Genomic DNA, 6000 nt, shown 5'->3' with positions numbered 1-6000 from the left:
TTCATCAATCAACTAAGTGATAGTACTTGAATCTTATAAATAGTTATCTTATCAGTAAATAATAGGTTTGACATCAATGGCAAAACAATGATTGAAACACATATTCTTCTTCAAAAATCTCCCTCTTTCAATAATCTCTCTTCAAAAATGATCTTTTCAATTAGATCTCAACAATCTCCCTCTTTGGCATTGATGGCAAACCAAACTAATCAACCAAGTTAAACAAATGATGAACATCTTGTTCAACCAAACTGACTAGATTAAAATAGTAAGACAATACTAAAAAGAAAACTTCTATCAAAATTTCTCCCTCTATCAACAACTTCCATCTTCTGATTAGGTTACAAAATTCCTTCTCATGATTCCCCTAAGCTCCTTCTTGTATCTCCCTCTTACTAGGAAGACTAAGATTTCTCATTCTTTCTTACATTGTTTTCTATCCTCTTCATCATACATGTGTTTTTTTCTAATATTATTGATTAGTAACACTCAAAACTCTTCATCTATTTGACAATAATCTCTTAATACTTTTGATTAGGAATATCTCCCTCTGTGATTATACATTTTGGATTTGATCTATCTTCCTTTTGATTAGTAAATCTCTCTTTTCTAGTAATTTCTTGATCAATATCTCCCTATCTATTCTAACTCTTGATCAGAAGAATATCTCCCTCTTTGACAACAATGCCAAAGACATATACCAAAAACTTGTCATCTTAAAACATGTAGATATGGGCTTTTTTAGTTTCTTTAGTTTCTCCCTCTATCACCTTGCTTGTGACTGATTTGAAGTTTTAGCTCTATGATTATTGTAGGCATCTCCTAAAGTAAGATCCTCAACATCAATTTATAACATATGAACATCAGCTTATTTGATGCAGGGCACTTCTTTTGTTACTTAAATAGCCTTTTACAAGGGTATCACCCCTAATTTACCTCTTACATACTAAGAACGTCCTTAGGTAATGCTTTTGTAAAGATGTTATCAATTTTCTCCTTTGTGTTAACATATTCCATCTTCACCTCTTTATCTTGAACTAACTCTCTCAAGTAATGATACTTGGTTGCAATGTGCTTAGTCTTTGTGTGCATCACTGGATTCTTTGATTATTGATAGCACTTGTATTATCACAATAAAGTATCACTGGTTCTATGATCTCTTTCTTCATTCCTTTGAGTAACAGCATGATCCACATAATGTTTGCATAATTTTATAGTAGCAACAACATATTCAACTTTAACAGTATATTGTGAAGTACAATCATTTCTTGCCATTCCATGTAATTGGTCTCTTGCCTAAGAAAAATGCTCTTCCACTAGTGCTCTTTCTATCATCAATGTTTCTAGCCTAGTCAGCATCAGTGTAGGCTCTTAGTTCAAACTTTTCATTCTTCTTGTAGTATAAACTAAACTCTTATGTTCCTTTCAGATGTCTCATTATTATCTTCACATCCATTAAGTGATTCTCCCTAGGATTGGAAAAGAATCTTGCAACTATCCCTATAGATAATGCAATATTAGGTTTTCTATGTACTACATATTTCAATTTATCAATCATAGACCTATATAATGTTTGATTCACCTTAGTTGAATCATCATTCTTTGACAACTTGTGTCTTGTCACCATAGGTGTACTTACTAGTTTGGAAACTTCTAATCTAAAAGTCTTCAATATTTCCTTGACATATTTTGATTGAGTAATGTATATTCCATAATTCATCTAATATACTTGCAAACCCACAAAAAAAAATGATCTCTCTAGAAATAGACATTTCAAATTCTTGCTTCATCTATTTTGCAAAATTATTACATAAAACATCTTGACCTCCAAATATGCTATCATTAACAAATATTTTAGATAACAAAATACATTTTCCTTTCTCTATCTTTATCTACAGATTGTTGTTATCATTATTCCTTTCAAATCCAATTTTCACAAGATAATTATGAAGTCTCTCATACCATGCTTTTGGTGCTTGTTTCAAACCATATAGAATTTTGTGTAGTCTACATACCATGTTCTTATTGTTATCATCAACAAAACCTTCTGGCTGTTCTATGTAAACTTCTTCCTCCACTATGCCATTCAAAAATGTAGATTTAACATCCATCTAATAAACTTTGAAACCTTTGTATGCAACATAAGCAAGTAGAGTTCTTACTCCTTCCAATCTAGCAACAGGGGCAAATGTCTCTCCATATTCAATTCCTTATTCTTATGTGTATCCCTTGCAAACTAATCTTGCTTTGTTTCTTTTGACTTCACCATTTTCATCTAGCTTGTTTCTGAATACCCACATGGTACCAATCACATTCTTGTCTTTTGGTCTGGGAACTAGACTCCATGTTTTGTTCTATTGTATTTGTTCAATCTCCTCTTCCATGGCTTTGTACCAGTCAACATCTTCTAATGCATCTTTCACTATTTTGGGTTCATTCATGCTTAGCAAACATGATTCACTTCTCAATCTATTTCTTGTCATTATTCTTGCATCTTTATCTCCAATTATTTGATTAGTAGGATGATGTCTTTTGACATACTTAGACAATCTTGGCTCACCTCTTGTGTCTTCATTTTGTCTTTCATCTTCAAAATCATTGTGTATATCTCTATCAATTATCTCAACATCTCCTTCATGTGTACTAATCTTAGAATTAGAATGTACACCCACTTCATTCTATAACTTGGAATATAAATGTAGCTCAATTCATGAATGCAACTCGACATTCATAGGGTGTGACTCAATAGTCACTATAACTTGCTATTGATTTGTAACTTGATTTGCATTATCTACTTTAGTAGGTATATCCTCAAAGAAGTATACAAATGATTTGTATTCTTCTAGTTCTTTCATAGGTTCAGCCTCATGTACTTCTTTCTTGACTTACACATAGTTCAAGGTATAGAATCAATACTTACAACTTCTCTCCAATATTTCAAAGAAACATTTTTCTCCATCATGAGTGTTCTAGCACAGTCCATTATAGATCTATTTCTCCTTTTAGATATTCTATTTTGTGGAGGGGTTCTAGGGGCAAGTGTATATCTTTTGATTTCTCTATCATTACAGAACATCTCAAATTCATTTGATGTGAATTCTCCTCTATCTAATCTCAAACATATAAGACTCTTACCTATTTCTTTTTCAACTCTTGCCAAGTACCACTTAAACATTTGAAAAGTATTAGACTTCTATTTTAGAAACATAATTGTCATCATCTTAGAATAATCATCATTAAATAGAATTATGTACTTATCTCCCTTGTAGCTTTACACTTCAATCAGTCCACACAAGTCAGTATGAACAATCTCTAGTATTTCTCTAAAGGTATAAATTTTACTCTTAAAGCTTGACTTTATCATTTTTCCTAATTGACATTATTTGCACACTACATTATCAGGGTTCTTCAATTTAGGAAAACCTCTAACTTTCTTCATGTTACTGATACTAACTAGGTTATCAAAATTAACATGACATAACCTTTTGTGCCAAAGCCATACATCATCAAATTATACAACAAGAGAAATAGCATCCTCTATATCAAGATAGAATAGATTATTTCTAGTTTGATCACCTTTTCCAATTAGTTGTCCATTCATGTCATATATCTTAGCAATCTTGTTGTCAAATTGAACCTTGCAACCCAAATTGTTCAATTATGATAAACTCAACAAGTTTTAATTTAGTCCTTCAACATAGTAAGCATTGTCACATGAAATCTTATATGTGAGTTTGATATAAGCTTTTCCTTTTATCAAACATGGTGCATCATTACCAAATCTTAAACTATTTCCATCATAACAATTTAAGGTAATGAACTTCCTTTTGCCTCTAGTCATGTGATGTGAGCATCCACTATCAATGATCCATCTATCATTTTTGTTCATACAAGTCACAAGTGCATTTGTTTCATTTTCATTAGATTTGTCCTTCATTAAAGCATACACCACTTCATCATCATGTTTATAAGAATCATCCCTTGTTTCCTCTTTAGTAATGTAGCATGAATTCTTTCCTTTATCTTTGTAATCTTTTTTGTCATCTTCTCCTCTAATCTTGTGCTTGTCACCACCTCTGTAGTTCTTCTTCTGTGTACATCTTGTAGTAATATGACCAACCTCATTACAATTAAAACAAATTATGGGTAACTTACCTTTAAACTTTACTTTACCTATGTGGAATCTTCTTGCCAGTAGTGCTTCTAGTTGTTCAACATCTTCTTCATCTGTATCACTATCACTAGACACATATTTTCTTTCTCTTCTTCTTCTTCTTCTTCTTCACCTCATTAGAATCTTTCAATAAAAGGTTCACTTTGAAAATAGATTCAAGACTCCAAGGTTTGTAATTATCAAAGTTAGATAGCTCTAAAGTAGTGAATCTACCTACAAGACCTTCAAGAGTTAGATTGTTTCCTAGAATACATATTAGTTTTTGAATTGTAGAAAATGTAATAGCATAAATAGGCAGTAGTGTTCTCAAGACTTTTCTTAACATAGTATCATCATCTATCTGACTAGTAGCTACTTTTATTGCACTAATAACTTCTTTTATCCTAGCAACATATTGAGAAATATTCTTGTTGGCTCCTGATTTAACAAAATTTGAATCACAAAGTATGCAAGGCAAGAATGCATCTATGGGCAGCTATCTCCAATGATGGACATAATTCACCAAGAACTTGGGACAACTATAAGGCTATGCTCATTCTTCACTTCAGGCTCCACAAAACCTAGGAAGGTGAACCTCTTAAGTTCTGATTATGTTACAAGTGCAATGAGCATAATCAGGATCTAGAAAAATAGATGAAACCCCTAAATCTTCTAAACTTAACCAAGAAATCACAAGCATGAAATAGCTAATAGCATAACACATGAAACTAGTAAGCTAAGTGAGGGTTAGACTTTGAATAATTTTCAACATAAAAAGGGAAAAGATGATTTAATATATTGATATCAACAAGACCTAGGTATGAGCAATAAAACCTAATGATCCTATCTCTAATTAGTGCCTTATGTATTGGGCAATTACATGAATTACAACCATACATTTCCTAGAAATCTTTGACATAATTCCTACATCAAGATCCCTGATCTATATTTCACCTTGTGAATAGACATCTACCTCAAAATGAATCTTGTACTTAGACCATCCCATCATGAAATCTACAAACCCTATGATAAACATCAAGCAATTACATGGCTCTTTGTTCCATCAACAAGATACTTGAATCACTACATTCTTAAACAAAATGCAACCTAGTTTATGCTCTTTGTTCAAAAACTAGAAAAGATTACAAATCCATGAGCAATAGACAAGATTCAAACTGAAATTAAAACCCCTTGCTATGTTTTTAATCATTTTCCTTGAAAAAAAAATACATGAAAGATGTACAAAAATACTTCATGAATCACCTAACAAACCAGAATTTTCTGCATAAAACTTAAATGCTACTCAATACAAGAGAAATTGTTGAAGAATATGGTGTTATAGCAATGAGAACATATCAAAATACTAGAACCATTGGTCTCACAGATTTGGGAGAACTCCAGATTGAAGCACACATGGTATTACAGCAATAAGTCATTTTTTCTCTAAAATTGGATCCTGTACAATGAGAAAGAAAGAGAATTATATAGAGGAAGGAGTTCCTAGATCTGATCTAAGAAGGACATGTGTCCACTTGAAACTTCATCTCCTAGCAGTGAAAAGAATCTCTCAATCTCTCTCTACAACTACATATCAAATCTTCAATCATTTTGGCCTCCAAAAGTAAGAAATAACTGAGATATTTGATTGAAAATCATAACTAATTTTGATGCCAAATTTGAACTCAAGGAAAAAGTGAAAATCAATTAAAAGATGAACTCTAGAAGCACAAAAACTTTTTCAGAATTCGTTTAGGCTTCAACAAACTTCAATTTTTGCCCCCCTACTAATTTTAATGCTTGATGATGAAAACTGCCCATTTTGCTGAGAGTGCCCTGGGAATCACAAA

This window comes from Cupressus sempervirens, chromosome 5 (genome assembly GCF_028749045.1).
Source record: "Cupressus sempervirens isolate cs-2001-9-10 chromosome 5, ASM2874904v1, whole genome shotgun sequence".
In the NCBI taxonomy this organism is placed as follows: domain Eukaryota; kingdom Viridiplantae; phylum Streptophyta; class Pinopsida; order Cupressales; family Cupressaceae; genus Cupressus; species Cupressus sempervirens.
The sequence above is the reverse complement of the archived record's forward strand: the minus strand, read 5'-3'. Positions refer to the sequence as shown.